Here is a 16,982-nt window from a genome sequence, read left to right as displayed (position 1 = left end):
TAAACGTTTCCAATGAGTTTCCTATACAGACTTGGAATCGAGGAAGCTGCAATTTTATGAATAAGGCTTGCCATTGCCAAACACATTTTTCTGGACAGAATCATTTTATCACCAGTGGAAAAGAGTTAATCTCTTATACTGAAAACTTATACAAATTTACGTCTAAACCGAATGCGCTCGAATCAGAAAGATCCTTCATTCAGCGTGGAATTGCTCTATGAGACAGTTTATTCAAACTCGAAACATCGATCAAAAATTTAGGAAAATATATTCAACGTGCAGCTCTAAGAACCACCCCATCACACGATAGTGGGAAGCCTCTTGGTCCGCCAACTCCACTCTCTCTCGTTCGAATGTCACTATCCCTTGAACCTATGCGGTGCTGCACTCTCTCCCTCCATGTGAAACACTCACTTCAAATTGAACCAACAGATTCACACTCTGCACTCACCAGTCGCATTTAGTGAGAATGAGTGAGAAAGAGCAAGAGAGCGCCCACTCCATGAGTCACCTCCACATCCGCTGCCGCCAACGACGACGACGACGAGTCGAAAACGCTGACAACGGTGGTTATCATTCTGATCAGATTCTTTCGTTTGTTTGCTGAGTGCCGCTTCCTACCTCTCCTCCATCGTCGTCGCCATCGTCGCATGAGTGCATTTTGTTTGGCAACGAAAAGAGTGGATACTGAGTGAGTGACTGAGCACCTCAGCGCAACAGAGCAATATTGCACATTGAGACAACAAAAAGGATCGTCGATAGTGTAGTCGCATATTGTTCCGTAACGGGGTGGTGGACGCATGGACGTGGCGGCGGATGGACGGAAAAGTCTTCCTTTTCTGACGGAGAGAGGATACAGTAGACACACACCACTCACACACAGATGCGAGCGGGTGCTCTGTACGTGGAAAAGGAAAATTCAGAATCTATACACTGTTTTGAGTGAGTGAAAACTGGGAAAATCGCTTGCATGGAGGAAGTTTTGCAATCAGTTCGATTTCGACGAGTACGCGTGTAGGTTCGGTTTCCTGATCCCCTCCTGTTCTCTCAGTATTCTGAGACGGGTTATCCTGGTGCTTTATGTGGAACGTGTAAAGGGAGGGATAGAGCAAAGGGTGTAGGAGCGGAAGAAAAGTGTTAGATTTCAATGAAAATTGGATCCCATCGTCGTAATGTGTGTTTCGCGGGTGAAGAAGAGTATAAAATGGATTGAGTGTGTATAGAAGGTATAGAAGATCCCCGCCACGGAGGATCGTCATCACGCTCGAGATAAGCTTTTCTCGGTAGTGATCAGTAGTGAATTTGCGTTTGAGTGAAGGTTGGAAAATTGGATGTACGATTTTGTGTGACTGACAATAAATTCCCATAGATCGTTGACAGAAGTGGTGCGCGCTGATAAGGGAGAACATGTGGACTTCATTCTGTTCAGTCGTTTCACTTTCGGCAGGTTGTGGTCGCGACTGTTGTTTGTGAGACATACGTTGAACGGACAGCATAAAAATGCTGATAATCTCTTATCGCGCGTACTTTTTTTCCATTATTTCTCATTGGCCACAGAAGCCACAGCTCGCTGTGGCAAGCAAGTGAAGTTTGTATATTTACATATCAGAATTTTGTTCCGAAGAAGAAGCAGATAATTCAAACAGAGTTAACAGATTGATCATGTCAGGTCAAACTGTAAACAAATGCGCGCAACATGAAAGATGAACTGACCCACTTGCAGCATAGAAAAAGATCCCTGCGAGGACAGGGTTGTGGGATTGAAGGGACGCTAGATGATTAATTGGTGACTACCGGTTGGAGTTGGTATTTTAGCGCTCAACGCTCATTGCACGTCGTCCGATTGTTGCTGCCATGCCATACCGAGAAAATGATGAGTTAACCCAAACATCAGCCATAGCGCACGAGCATTATTATTTGTACACAGTCGAGACTCCGCACTGTGCTCTCGATACATGATCATCAATTGCCTCTCGCAACAGTGCTGCTGCTTACTGTTGGGGGGAGAGGAGAACCGCATAAAATAGTTTGTTAATAGGATTAACTGTTTGGATGATGAAAGCACTTTGAGAGTTACTCCGGAACCGAATACTGGATCAAGATGATTTGCTCGAACACCGACACATTATATTGTATTGATTGCTGGTTGGAGAATGTAGTGTCATTCCTGACCGAACTCACTCAACCTTTACAACGATTTCCATTAACTTACAGATATACATATAATATATAACTTACTCTAAACACGTCGAATTTGCAATCATCGTAGCATACTCAACTCTCTCTGAAGTGGGATTATAATACCACTTCATTCGAAAGTTTGCTCTACTCATAATGCAAAATAAACGACAAAACAAGGTTTACACTAAATTTTTGCCTTCTTCCCTTCTTTGCGTGTGATATATTTTGTGTACCATTCTAAATAAACAAAAATATTTCAAGTTTAGATACGAATGCACTGAGAAAGTGTAAAGTCTCTATAATTAACCAGCCGTCAGTGGCGGTGGCGAGGGCTCCCAAAATGGCCTTTCTCGAGATTTTAGGTTAAGTTTTTCAAATCGGCGTTTTTCAAGGCTAGAGGCGAACGAATTGCAGAACACACTCTCTCTATCTCTCAGCTTGTGTATTGTGTTTTCGCGAGGGAAAAAGAAATGACTCAAGAAACAACCTTCTTTAGCTAGCTCTTTTCAGGGCCGCCAGAACATTCTACTCAAAGCCAATCCTAAAATTTCGGTGGATTCCAACATTCGAAGTAGTAAACAAGTGAATTATATAAAATAATTCCGTAGTACTACGTCTCTAATGCGATCGTATCCTGGATACCACCCCCTATACTTTTTTCAAACATATTCGAAAACAACATGTAACAAATATCCTAACGCATCAACTACGCGGTAGTGTCTGGGACACAACCCTTCAACTTTCTTTCCTGAGTAAATGATAATTACATACATATACACGATTAACTCACGCATTTAAAATAAAAACTTACAGCATTCTACTTCAAACAAATGATTACTAAGCCAATGGTAGTCCTACGTCAACCTTACGATTATATCACAGATGTAGTTCCCCCTAGTTTTTTTTTATTTTTAAATTAATATATCCGAATAAAATTACAAGGAGTTTGGAAAAAGAAATCTTATAAAAATGGTAGCTTTCAAATGTAAAATTTACCAAAAAAAAAATGTTAGGGGTTGTATCTAGGACACGACCGCATATTTTCGACGTAGAACTACGTAATTACATTATGCAATCCACTTGTTTACCACTTCGAATATTATTTTAGAATGCATCGAAACTTTTGTAATAGATTATGTTCTCCGTTATAAATAAATTTGATCCTTTAACGTTTAATATGTGAACGGAAGAATTATCAGACGATCATTGTATTTTACATTTGCCTCTGAAATTATTTCCATCTCATGTTTACGTAGTTCTTGAACCGCGAATGTTCATTTATCTCTAGTATCCGAAATGACGATTTCCCCAGGCTTCTCAGTTTGATAGTACGTTTTCGGGAAACATTCCGGTGTGCACAACGATTAGCGAGTACAAAAGTACTCAACACCAAAAAAATACTCCCGACTTGCATGTGTTTGCAAAGCGGATTCCCCCAGGCACATTAATTTAGAAGTCCGTGTTAGGGAAACACAGCTCAGGGGTGAAAAACCTCGACTTACATGTTCTGACAAAGCGGATTCCCCCAAGCACATCGACTTTGAAGTCCGTGTTAGGGAAACACAGCTCGGGGGAACAGAAATACCCCCGACTCGAATGTATATTTGCAAAGCGGATTTCCACAGGTACATCGATTTTGAAGTCTGTGTTGGGAAAACCGTAAATCGGGCTGATCAAAACTTGGCAGTTAGGGCGTTTAGATAACGCTTGACATTTTACAGTTATTCAATTGTTCATCTCATGAAAAATTATATTTTGTTAATTGTGATAGACGCGTTGAAATATTTCCTATCAATTGATGCAAACATCTTTCCGATCTGTTAAGAAATGTTCGAGTTATAAGCATTCGAAATGCGGGTAGAGTTAGCACACAAATCAGCAGAACAAATGTATGGAAAAAAGGAAGTTTTTCCAGTTTTCATGGATTTAAACCATTCAGAGATTAGCGAATTGTAATGTACAGCATATCAAACAAATCTTAGATAATTTTCGATTCGATTGGTTTGCAAATCATCAGAATTCGTTCACAGTGAAAATAGTTATTAACGTTAACTCTATTTCATAAAAACGTGGCCTGTTTTCTGATTTGACACCCTTCCTGAAAGACGTAGTTCTACGTCAATAATAAAAACTATGGGTGGCTTATACCTATGCCATTACTGCAAGGTTGACATTGTACTACCGTTAGCTTAGTAATCATTTGAGTGTATTGATTAAATTGTGGTTAACTAGTGATTGAATGAAACAATTTCCGAATTCAATTGCGAACAAATCCAAATCCATACATTGTAATAGATTACGTTCTTCGTCCCAAATCTGACGTATGGCATGATGCCATGTTCATTTCATTCATGTTTCGCGGACTTCCAAAATATGTGAACGGAAGAATTGTTAAACGATCAATGTGTTTTACAGTTCCCTCTGAAGTTGTTGCATCTCCCAAGTGCACGTACTTCTCGAATCACAAATTTGCATGATTTGATGAACTTCAGGCACTCAGTTTTGATTTTGACATGTAGGTTGAACGCATGTTGTTCAATCGATGTTACACATAGCAAATTGTTATCAACACTTTGCCAAATGTTATTCGTAGAAGCTCAGTGACCTGAGGAGATGGAGGTGTATCATCCAATGCAGGGAAACGCATTCCGGTCTGCAGAAATGCATGCGGGTACAAAAGTACCCGTACTTTGCCTTTTTTTTTTTTGCAATGTTGATTTCTCCTGGCTCATCAGTTTTGAAATATGTGTTAGGGAAACACATTCCGGTCTGTAGAAATATGTGCGGGTACAAAAGTACCTCCGGCTTGCATATGTTTGCAGGCCCCTTGGTAAGTAGATTTCCGAGCGGGCTTTCGTTTATATACAGATTTGTGTGCGGGAGAGAGTGGCACAGGGAGAGAGAGAAAATGGAACAGGAGAAAAGAGAGTGGAATAAATGGGGAGAGAGTGTAAGAGAGCATTTTGGGAGAGAACGGTAAAAGAGAGCATTGTAGGAGAAAGAAAGTGATAGAAAGAGCATTGTTGAAGAGATTGTTAGAGAGAGCATTGTGAGTGAAAGAGTGCGATAGAGAGAAAACAATGTGGGAGAGAAGCATTGTGGGTGATAGAGAGTGGTAGAGAGAACATTTTGGTGAAAGAGAGTAGCAGAGACAGAACATTTTGGATGAAAGAGGGTGTTAAAAAGCACATTGTGGGAGGAAGAGATTGGTAGATATAGCATTGTGAGAGAAAGAGAGTGATAGAGAAAGAACAATGTGGAAGAAGAGCATTTTGGGAGAAAGAGAGTGCTCTAGAAAGAGGGAGCATTGTGGAGGAGATTGATAGACAACGAGCATTATGGGAGAAACCGGTAGAGAGAGGAATATGTGGTAAAAAGAAGTGTTGTATAGATAATTGTGAGAGAAACAGAGTGATAGAGAGAGAGAGATCATTGCGGGACAAAGAGAATGATACAGAGAGCGGTAGAGAGAGTATTGTGGGAGAAAGAGAGTGGTAGACAGAGAGACCATTGTGAGAGAAAAAAACGGTAGCGAGAGCAGTGTGGAAGAAAGAGAGTGGTAGAGAGAGATCACTTTGGGAGAAAACGGTAGAACTAAAGCATTGCGAGAGAAAAAGAGTGACAGAGAGAGAACATTGCAGCGGAAAGAAGATACTAGAGAGAGAATTGTGGGTGAAAGAGAGTGATAGAGAGAGAAAAAGAGAGTGGTAAAAAGAGTGTAGCAGAGAGAACATTGTGGAAGAGAGTGATAGAGAAAGCTTTGTGGGAGAAAAAAAAGGTAGCGAGAGCATTGAGAGAGTGGTAGAGAGATCACATTGGGAGAGATCGGTAGATAGAGAGCATTGTGAGATAAAGAGTGATAGAGGAGCTGTGAGATAGTATTGTGGAAGAAAGAGAGTAATAGAGAGAGCATTGTGAGAGAAAAAAAACGGTAGCGAGAGAATTTTGGGAGAGAGAGAGTGGTAGAGAGATATCACTTTGGGTGAGAACAGTAGATAGAGAGCATTGTGAGAGAAAGAGAGTGGTAGAGAGATAAGTATGTGGGAGCATTGTGGGTGAAAGAGAGTGATGGAGAGAGAAAAATGTGGAAGAGCATTGTGGGTGAAAGACAGTGGTAAAAAGAGTGTAGCAGGGAGAGCATTGTGGAAGAAAGAGAGTGGTTGAGAGAGCGTTGTGAGAGAAAAAAACGGTAACGAGAGCATTGTGGAAGAAAGAGAGTGGTAGAGAGAGATCACCTTGGGAGAAAGCGATAAAATGAAAGCATTGTGAGAGAAAGAGAGTGGTAGAGAGAGAACATTGTGGGAGAAAGAGAGTGTTAGAGAGAGATTTATGTGGGAGAAGACCTTTTTTGGGTGAAAGAGTGACAGAGAGAGTACAATCTGGGAGAAGGGCATCGTGGGTGAAGGGGAGTGGTAAAAAGGGAATCGTGGTGAAAGAGAGTAGTAGAGAGCGTGTACGAAGAAGGAAAGATATTTTCTCTATTATACGTGAAAAGAAAGCAGCACTATATTGACTTAGGTACAATTTTTTCCACTAGTTTTTCAGCATCTTGATTAGAGATAAAACTGATATCTGGTAATTATCCGGTATCCGGCCTATCCGGCCAATATTTGTTATCCGGTCGGATGCCGGATATTTGGAAAAAAAATTCTAAACATCATATACATCATTTAAACATCATTCACACGTGATTAAAAATAAGGTATGATTACTGACATGTCAAGATGTTATTGAAATTGAATTATTATCAACTCATATCATCAAAGTTTTATTCAGCTCCATCGCTTTCGTTTCGTTGAAGACGGCAATGAGCTGTTATTCTCAGAAGATTCGTCTCAAGATATGTTCATGAGATGATTTTTTTTTTTATCTTCGCTTATTTTTCGTCGGCCTATTTCCGCCACTTCAGTGCCAATCACCGACATCAGGGAGGCGACTCCACCTGTTCCTACCTATCAGACTCAACAACTCATGAGCCGGGCCAACTTCTTTTACTTCCCCTCCGAAGGAAGACGTAACCAGAGATTTTTCGCCTCAGAAAATCCCAACGACGCCAGCTGGGATTGAACCCGGGCCGATCGGATTGTGAGGCTGTTACGCTAACCACACAACCACTGGCGCCGTCTTGAGATGTCTGTTTGCGTTTCGAGAACATCTAAATGGTCTGGCATAAACCTCGGGTTCATTGTAATCAGTTAATTTTGATCTTCTTCTAAGTAGTTAAAACGACTTCTCCCGCATTTAAAGATGTTCTCATACGAAGTAAGTTCGGTTCTTTGTGCAGTCTCGTCCTTATCCAAATACTTTTTTGATGCATGAACATATGAAATTACCTCGAATATATAAGAGCCCAACGCACTTCTCCACCAAGCCTAACAGTTGTTGAGTCTTTGAATTTGTGAATATGTTGCCGATCATAATAATTTCAATTTGTAGTGAAGTATGTTTATCACCTCTCAGACTACTATCCCTGAAGACAGTTCTAAGTTTGTTCTCAATCTCAATGAAAATGATTGATTGCTTATTGCGTGTAACTCTTACTCTTACTCAGCCAGTATTCGATTTATCTCAACACAATCACAAAAGTCTAGTTGCAATAATATAGAACCATTATCGGAACAAAACTGTTCTATATTCCTTGTAGAAAACATGACACACTATTTAATAGGTTTTTTTCAATTAGCAACGAGGAGAGGTATACGATATCGCCGCTACGTAAAGCTAAATTGGATACTTATTCTAAACGAAAAATTTAACATTCGTTAAAATTGTTTTATTCTAAAATGTGTTTATTTCATTCTTACATTGAACACTTTATTTGCACCATGTCACATGCCGTTTCTCTCAATTTTGTATTTGCTAATAAAGAGCCGAATATCCGGTATCCGGTATCCGGCCAAACCACTATCCGTTTCATCACTAATCTGGATTGATAATTGAACAAATTGTAAAGTTGCACTTGTTTTAAACAATGCAAAATTGTGCTTTTCATCATTGGTTGGGGTAAGTGCATCTGATGAAAATGATTGAACCAAAAAAAAAAATTTGCGAGCTGCCACTTTCTGTTGATCATGGAGTTCGCAAAAAATGTATAATGATACACGATGCTTAGAAACTATTGGTTTAGCACTTGTATCGGGTATATAACAACGGCGCTGTGTAGAGCAACAAACGCTCATTAAAAAAAACTTCTTCTTGTGTTGGGTTTCTGGTCATTACGAAATTTTTGGAAACGCACCTTTAAACATCCTTGGTTCGACTAAAATAGAACTCTTTTATTCCTGTAATGCGATCCGCCATATCCGCATGTTTTTGCTGGATTGTTAGCCTACCAAAGATGATTGATCCCAAAACACTACACACTCTTTCCAACTTCTATAAGACCACCCTGATTATATTTCGTTGCAACACAAACAGTTAGAATTTCAACAAGATACATTCGTACATTGTTGAAAGCTTTGAATAAAGTATATTTAACATAATTCAAAAGTTGTTTCTTCATTTATTGTGCTTAAATATGATAATTTCAGCTGTCCAGTTTCTGTAAGATCACTTCAAAATTCTTAAGTATTATCAATGAAAAATTCAAAACGATCGGCTAAGATTTTCAATAGGATTCAAGTCTGGAAAGCGAGCCGGCCAGTCCAAAAAAGTTTTTGGTCCTTAATCCATTGCTTAGTTTACTTGCTGGTATGAATAGTAGCATTGTTTTGCTGGAATGTGATTTTTTTGTGACGATATCCACGCAAAAACGGTAGGAGAGAGAATTCAAGAACATGTGTGTGATGTGGAAACTATCTTGAGCTTTCCGGTTGCACAGAATCCCGCTCAAACCATGCCCGAGTCTCCACCAAAATTCCTGGTTGAAAAATACTGTTCCTTCTTCCGTAAATCACGCCAGTACCCGTTGAAACCATGAGGACCATCCAAATTTAACTTTTTTTTCGTCAGTGAAGATAACCTACACATTGAAGAACTTTTCGGTATATAGCAAAATGTATTCTTTTGGAAACATTCTTTGTCACAACATACCATGTGTTACGCCGCGTTGCGTGAGGCTGGCCGTGACGTGGTAGTCATTCGAACAATATAAAACGCGGACGTAAACGAATATAAAAACTACATTTATTAGATAGACAATACAAAACGTGTGTTCTACAAAACGACAATGAAACACTTCAAGATGGCGGTTCCGGATGCTGCTGTTGATGACGTCAATCGTTGTGATAGTCGAGAGCTGTCACACGAAGAGCACAGCGAGAAAACAATGGAACACTTGCACACTGCCCGTGTTTCCAGTGTTCAATTCCAGTTGTCGCAACATCTCCCCTCGTTAGAATCATCGATACAGGTTAAGCCGTTCAGGTGGTCTTCTAGGCCTAGAAGAGCGCCGTGGAAGCTGTATCGTTGGTGTACTAGTTGCAGCTGATTCGAAGTTGGAAGACGTCGATGAAGATGATGAGGACTCCTGACTAGGACTGACGACTGGACTCATTGGAATCATGGGTGGTGATAGCGATGGCGATGGCGAAGGTGCTATATCAGTCGAAGTCGTTGGTGTGCCCCAAGTGTCCAAGAGAATGCTTACGGGCAAGGTTTTATGTCTGGCTGACGGCGGTTTACCGGAACCTTCGATAGAGCTGGATGATGTTCGGCTTCTCATCTGGTTAACGTGAGACCGGACTAGACGACTCCCATCAGTCCAAACGTTGTACATTACTCGTCCCACTTTCTCGAGAACTGTGCCTGGTACCCAATTCCAGGCGTTTTTAGAGTACAATTTGACGTACACTGGTTCACTACAGTTGAAGGATCGCTTCGGTTTGGTAGGTGGAGGCGATGATGATTGTTCTGCAGGAGGACGTAGTAATTCGAGGCACGTACGTATGCGCCGACCGAACATTAGTTCCGAAGGCGAAAAGCCATTTGGTGCTGACCAGTTTGGCGTACTTCGATACGCTAGCAGAAACATGTCGATTGCTTCTTCTACCGAACTTCTCCCCTCGTGAGCCTTTTTGATCGCTCTCTTAAACGTATCCACGAAACGTTCCACCTGACCATTTGATTGTGGGTGGAACGGGGCGGTAGTCACGTGGTCTATACCATTGCTGGTGCAGAACTGAGCGAAATCAGAGCTGGTGAATTGGGTGCCATTGTCTGACACCAATGTGTCCGGCATCCCTAGACGAGCAAATATCTTGCGGAGAATGCGGATGGTCGCTGCGCTGGTTATGCGACTTGTCTGAACAACTTCTGGCCATTTCGAATAGGAGTCCACAGCGAGCAAATAGTAGTCGCCATTGATGGGACCAGCGTAATCAACGTGGACCCGTTGCCATGGACTCGTGGACTTAGGCCAGGGTACTGGTAGAGCTACTGGCGGTGATTTCGCCGCCAAAGCACACTGTGTACAAGCTTTCACGCAGTCGGTAATATCACTGTCGAGCAATGGCCAATACACGTAACTGCGGGAGAGTGCTTTCATCCGCTGTATGCCCGGATGACCACGATGGAGCTCGTCGAGGCATCGCTTACGCAGCTGGGATGGAATAACGAGCCTGTCGCCGAATAAAATGCAGCCTTGAACCGTGGTCAGAGACTCGTGTCGATTGTGGAAACGTTGGAGCTCTCGATCGGCGTTACGGGGCAACTTTTTAGGCCATCCAATTTGGATGTACCGGTAGACCTTCTTGAGCACCGGATCCGTGCGGGTGCCTTGTTGCACCTCTCTAAAATTGATAGGTAACACATTAAAAGGATCGAACGCTACTGACCTGACGTCATCTTCCATGGTGACAGATGCTATGACGTAATCCTCGTCAGGCTTCACGTGATTATTTATTAGGCGCGAAAGAACGTCTGCATGGCCAAACTTATCAGTGGCTACATACTCCATTGTGAAATCATACATTAGTAGGATTAAAGCCCAGCGTTGGAGCCGGTTGGCGGTATATACTGGTATCCCTTTCTTGCTTCCGAATATCCGCAGCAATGGAGCGTGATCCGTTTGAAGGAGGAATTTTCGACCGAAGAGCATGCGGTGAAATTTTGTTACAGCGAAGATTATAGCCAAGCCTTCTCTATCTGGTTGGCTATAGTTGCGCTCAGCGGGTGCTAAGGCTCTGGAGGCATGCTGTACAATTTTTATCGAGCCATCGGGGAACCGGTGGCTGATAGTTGCCCCGAGGCCGACTGACGATGCATCAGCCGAAACTATTATCTCCAGTTTCGGATTGTAATGTGTGAGTAGCAAATCGGACGAGAGGATGTCTTTGAATTTATCAAACGCTCCCTGGCACTGCGATGTCCAGTCGAATTTGACACCTGCTTTCAGCAATTCGTCCAATGGATGGCGAAGAGCGCGCATATTTTGGACAAATTTGCCATAAAAATTGATTGCACCGAGGAACGATCTCACCTCTGAGACGTTGGTTGGAGCAGGCATGCGTGTGATGGCATCGATCTTGGCTGGATCAGGTCGAACGCCGTGCTGGTCCAGAAGATGTCCGAGATATTTGATTTGCTGCCGTCCGAACGAGCACTTCTCGATTCGAACGGTGAATCCGAATTCCTGTAGACGCTGGAACAGGGCATTGAGGTTCGTCCAGTGCTCCTCTTCCGTTTCACCACCAACCACGATGTCATCGATGTAACCGGAAGTGTGCTTGAGGCCAGTCAACATGGTGTCCACTAGTTGCTGGAATGCTCCTGGAGCAGCTTTTACGCCAGGTGCGAGACGATTTACCTTGTAGAGACCTCGGTGGGTGTTGATAGTAAGAAGCATGCTAGAAGATTCGTCGACTCCGACCTGCAAGTATGATTCCGACATATCAATAATGCTGAAGATCTTGCAGTGTGCGAGCTTGATGAAAATGTCCTGCGGCAACGGCAACGGATATTGATGCGGTTGGAGTGCATTGTTCAGTCCTGTAGAGTAATCGCCGCATATCCGTATGTTTCCGTTGGCTTTGCGAACGACAACGATCGGAGCGGCCCACTCCGAGTAGTCGATTGGTTCGATAATCTTCAAACGCTCGAGTCGATCAAGCTCCTCGTCGACGGCCTGGTACATGGCGTATGCCACAGGTCTCTTCGGACGGAAAACCGGGTTTTGACCAGGCTTGAGGTCCAGTTTGATGGTGACCTTAGTGCAATATCCCAAACTGGTGCTGAAAACGGATGGGTAGGTCTGCTTGAGGCGATCAGCATAGGATCTGGAATCGCTGACTTGACGACAAAGGACGTTCATCGGCAGTGTATCCAGCTGGAATGTTTCCACTAGATCTAGTCCGAGAATGTGGAGATCCTGTGCCACGACGAAGACCGTGCAAACTTTCGTTACACCGTTGATCATTACCGAGCAATCGAACTCAGACAATAGTTGTAGAGGATCGCCTGATGCAGTTTTGGCGGTCACTGATGATGTGCGGACAGGTGGTTCTCCGAGATGCTTCCATGTCTCAGTCGAAATAACGCTGATGTCCGATGCTGAATCGAACTGCAACCGGACTGGAACGCTGTTGATCTCGACTGATACAAACTTCCTTCTTCCGCGCACGCTGTTCACAGACACCTTAACGGTTTTGGTTTCAACCGTAACGTTGCGCATATTTCTATGCGTTTGCCTACGTCGGGACTTCTTAGAACTCGCGCAATAACCCTCTTTATGTCCGTAATGCCTACACTCCGAGCACTGATGTGTTTTGTATTTACAGTCCCGGGTGTAGTGCATCATGCCGCAGTACCAACACGGACTTGGTGGTTCCTTCTTCCTTTCTCCCGGTGATGATTGTGAACTGGAGCTATCCTGTTTCATTCTTGGCCGTCTCTGGAACCGCTTCTTCCTGATTGCGTGCACATCCCTGCTAGATTCCTCAATCAACGCCGTGTCGTGACGTAGATTGATAAGACGTTGGCATTCTGCGGATAGTTGTTCGAGAGTCACGTCATCTTTCTCCTCGATCCGAGACAAGAGTCGCGTCCGAATCTCTGCGTCTGCTTCCGACTTCAATCCGCATACAAAAATTAAGCCCTTAAACTGCTCTTCCGTTAGGGCACCAAGCTCGAACTCGACACAATTTTTATTTATTCGGCAGGCGTATGTCACAAAGTCTTCCGTCGATTTCTTGGAAACCTGCAGACAACGATAACGTTTGCTGAAAATTGACTCAGCAGCCCCAAACAAGCCCCTAAGTTTGGCTACCGTATCGGCGAAGGAGAACTCCTGGGAAGTTTTCGGTAGTATGAAACTGCTGTATCGTTCGTGCTCCGCTATGCCGAGCTTCCGCATTAACAACCGCACTTTAGCTGGATCATCTAAACGGGATGCATCTTGCGAGAACAAATCCTCATAGCGCGAGAACCACGATGAAAAGGTTATGTTGCTTTCAACGTCATAGCGGAATTCCTTCACGTTGCTCGCTAGCGAATCGAGGATCACTTCTGTGTTTGTTGGTACCTGAACTTGAATGTTTCGGAGGGCATTTTCCTGCTGGCTGATGAATGCACGTTGCTGCTCGTGGACCTGCTGCTGATTGTGGAGGAGCTGGTTGGTGACTTGTTGCTGTTGTTGAAGCTGCTGTAGTATCTGGAGGATGAGCGCGTCTGTCGGCAGCGGGTGCGCGGGGATGTTGTTTGAAACGGGAACGGATTGCATCTCCGAATCTCTCTCCATTGGCATGGGCAGCTTCCTTTTCTTGCGCGTGGGAGGCGCGATTTTGTTGGTCCGGTATCACTTTACGAGAGAAAAAAAAAAACGTCCAACTCGAAAACCGCGAACCCGAGTCGCCACTGTTACGCCGCGTTGCGTGAGGCTGGCCGTGACGTGGTAGTCATTCGAACAATATAAAACGCGGACGTAAACGAATATAAAAACTACATTTATTAGATAGACAATACAAAACGTGTGTTCTACAAAACGACAATGAAACACTTCAAGATGGCGGTTCCGGATGCTGCTGTTGATGACGTCAATCGTTGTGATAGTCGAGAGCTGTCACACGAAGAGCACAGCGAGAAAACAATGGAACACTTGCACACTGCCCGTGTTTCCAGTGTTCAATTCCAGTTGTCGCAACACCATGTCTCACTGTCGGTTCTTGTGAGCTTTGGCAAAACTCAGACGTCTTCCGAGGTGAGATGGTGTAAGATGAGAAGTTATAACCTTTCAAGCCCTCTTTATGTAAGGATTGTTTACCAAAATTTGACGAATTGTCACCAGTGGAGTAGTTGAAATATGGCTTTATTCGAAATTTGCCTGATTTAATTGATCAAAACAATTAAAACAACGGAAAATGTAACTGGTCTTATAGAAACTTGACAGTTGAAATTACGAAAACAGTCGTTTACGTTCAGCGCTTGCACACACACATATGAAAATCATGAAGTGTATGGTAGTCACCAATACCTACACACTAGAATATAAATTGAAGCATTGTTTGTTTACAATGACACAAAGCAGCAAGATCATCACCTGGTCTTATAGAAGTTTATTGTTGTTTGGATAAAAAACTCATCTGACATAGTCTTAATGAATTTAAACTTAAAACTAAAACATTAAAACACACCATTTTCGGATTTCACAATTCTGTTTTTGAAGCGTAGTGATGGTTCTCCAAAAACAAAAAAAACTGCTCTACTGACGAGAACGTACGGATCATTCCCGAGATCGGCTCATGTTGTCCAAACGATGATCGATGTGGAAGCGGTTGCAGCAAATACGAGGATCGTAGAATTCTGCTGGGAGCACGAAAGTTTACCATCTCGAGCAGGTGAGGCGCATCAATTTCACCACAAAGAAGCTTGACAATGAAAGTAGCTTGTTGAATACGCCTTCGTCTCTCAAGTGCATCCAGATTCAGCAAGCGACATCTGGCTACATATGGCGGTAGGTTCCGGGGATCACGCCAAGGCAAATGCCTAAGCGCTCTTCGAATAAAACATTTTTGTATCCGCTCAATCCTGATACTCCACATATGCTGGTAAGGGATCCATACTACCGATGCAGTCTCGAGAATCGGCCGAACAAGAGAACAGTACAGCGATTTTAGGCAATAGGGATCAGTGATGTCCCTAGAGATTCTCGATATGAATCCAAGCTGACGATTAGCCTTAGTGATCAATGCAGATCGGTGTGCGTCGAAAGTTAGCTTATGATCGAGAACAACGCCCAAGTCGTTAACCTGACTGACTCTCTCTAAAATCAAATCGTCGATCGTGTAGTTGAATATAATTGGCTGTTTTTTTCGGTGAAAGCTCATGATCACACACTTGGCGATGCTTATGGTAAGTTTATTCAATTGGCACCAACTGACGAACTGGTCAAGCAAGCTCTGTAGTCGACGGCAATCCTCAAGGGTTCTGATAGCCAAATAAATCTTCAAGTCGTCTGCATAGATCGACACACAGCCGGATGCTAAAATAAGGGACACATCATTGTAGAATATCGCGAACAGCAGTGGCCCTAGATTACTGCCTTGTGGAACTCCCGAACAAACAGCAAACGGAGACGAAATGTGATATTGGAGCTTAACACGGAGCGTTCTTCCAGAAAGATATGACCTCATCCAGTTGATGGATCCATCAGAAGCACCAAGCCGGGATAGCTTTCTCAGCAGGATGCGGTGGTCAATTCGGTCGAAAGCGGCTTTTATGTCGGTATAAATAGCATCAACCTGAGCACGTTCTTCTAGGCGGTTGACACAGAATGATGAGAACTCGAGAAGATTGGTGCTTACCGAGCGTCCTGGCATAAAACCATGTTGTACTGGTGAGATATAGCTCTTAACTTCGAAGAAGACAACATCGTTCACAATCATCTGGTTATCCCGCGATAGTTGCTCGCGTTACACTTGTCTCCTTTTTTGAAGACGGGAAACACAAATGAGTGCTTCCACACATCTGGAAAGACTCCTTGATCCAGCGAAGCTGTGTATATGCGGGAGAGTGGTAACGCCAAAGCTGAAGCACAGCGACAGAAAACTATTGCTGGAATTCCATCTGGGCCAGGAACTGTAGAACGTTTCAACTTTTTTACGGACTTCTCTACCATCTGGGGAGTAACAACGAATGACCGCAAGTCTATTGGATACTCTGGAACGTTAGCAGCAGCCCTCTCGGCTTCAGATGAGGTGGCTGCATCAGCGACAAACACTGAAGCAAAATGTTTAGAAAACAAATCACATGTTTCCGGGACAGACGACGACTCCGAATCACCCAAACACATCTTAGATGGGATGTCTGTAGTTTTACGCTTCGAATTGACAAAATTCCAGAAACTCCTTGGATTCCTACGTAAGTTTGTCTGCACACGAAGCACGTACGATTTATAAAGAGAGGCGTTAAGGCTGCGGTATGCATTGCTCGCAAGTTGAAAGTTATGCTTAGTTTCAGCAGTTCGTCGACGTCGCAGTTTGCGTTGACAAGAATTTTTGTTGCGCCGTAAGAGGCGAAGAAGTGGAGTGCTCCATGCTGGTGATATCAAAGGTTTTTTCCGTGGAGTATTTGTTAAGAGCCAGCTACAAACGATTTCGCAAAAACGTGTCGCCATGCCATTAACGTCCTGGCCAAGGGCACTCCAACTGTAGCTATTCAAAAACTCATTAAGTGCAGCGAAATCGATTTTAGCGTAATTCAGCGGTCGTTCGCTTTTGCTTAGATCCAGTTGGACAGAGTGTAGGTCAAAGACGAATCTCAAGAAACGTGACATATTGCATCACTATCGCAACATTATTGGTTCTTTTTACGATGAGATAGTACAGATTGTTCGTGCCAACAGACCAATCAGAACCCAGAATTTTTAT

The 16,982-nt window shown here is 43.2% G+C and overlaps 1 protein-coding gene across 9 annotated transcripts in view; it reads left to right on the top strand.

The window, feature by feature from the left end:
• Window positions 1-16,982, top strand: part of LOC129770865 (neurogenic protein mastermind) — a 319,388-nt gene that overhangs the window by 190,325 nt on the left and 112,081 nt on the right. For 3 of the 9 annotated variants that reach the window (XM_055774016.1, XM_055774014.1, XM_055774013.1), the window contains exon 1: window positions 974-1,226. The exons of the other annotated variants lie outside the window; for them this stretch is intronic. The gene's annotated coding sequence lies outside the window, so the exon portion shown is untranslated. Of the gene's footprint in view, window positions 1-973; window positions 1,227-16,982 lie in introns of those variants that run through there. 9 annotated transcript variants of the gene reach the window in all.

Source organism: Toxorhynchites rutilus, chromosome 2 (assembly GCF_029784135.1).
Source record: "Toxorhynchites rutilus septentrionalis strain SRP chromosome 2, ASM2978413v1, whole genome shotgun sequence".
Lineage (NCBI taxonomy): Eukaryota > Metazoa > Arthropoda > Insecta > Diptera > Culicidae > Toxorhynchites > Toxorhynchites rutilus.
Note: the sequence above shows the minus strand (reverse complement) of the source record. Positions and strands in the feature narration are given on the sequence as shown.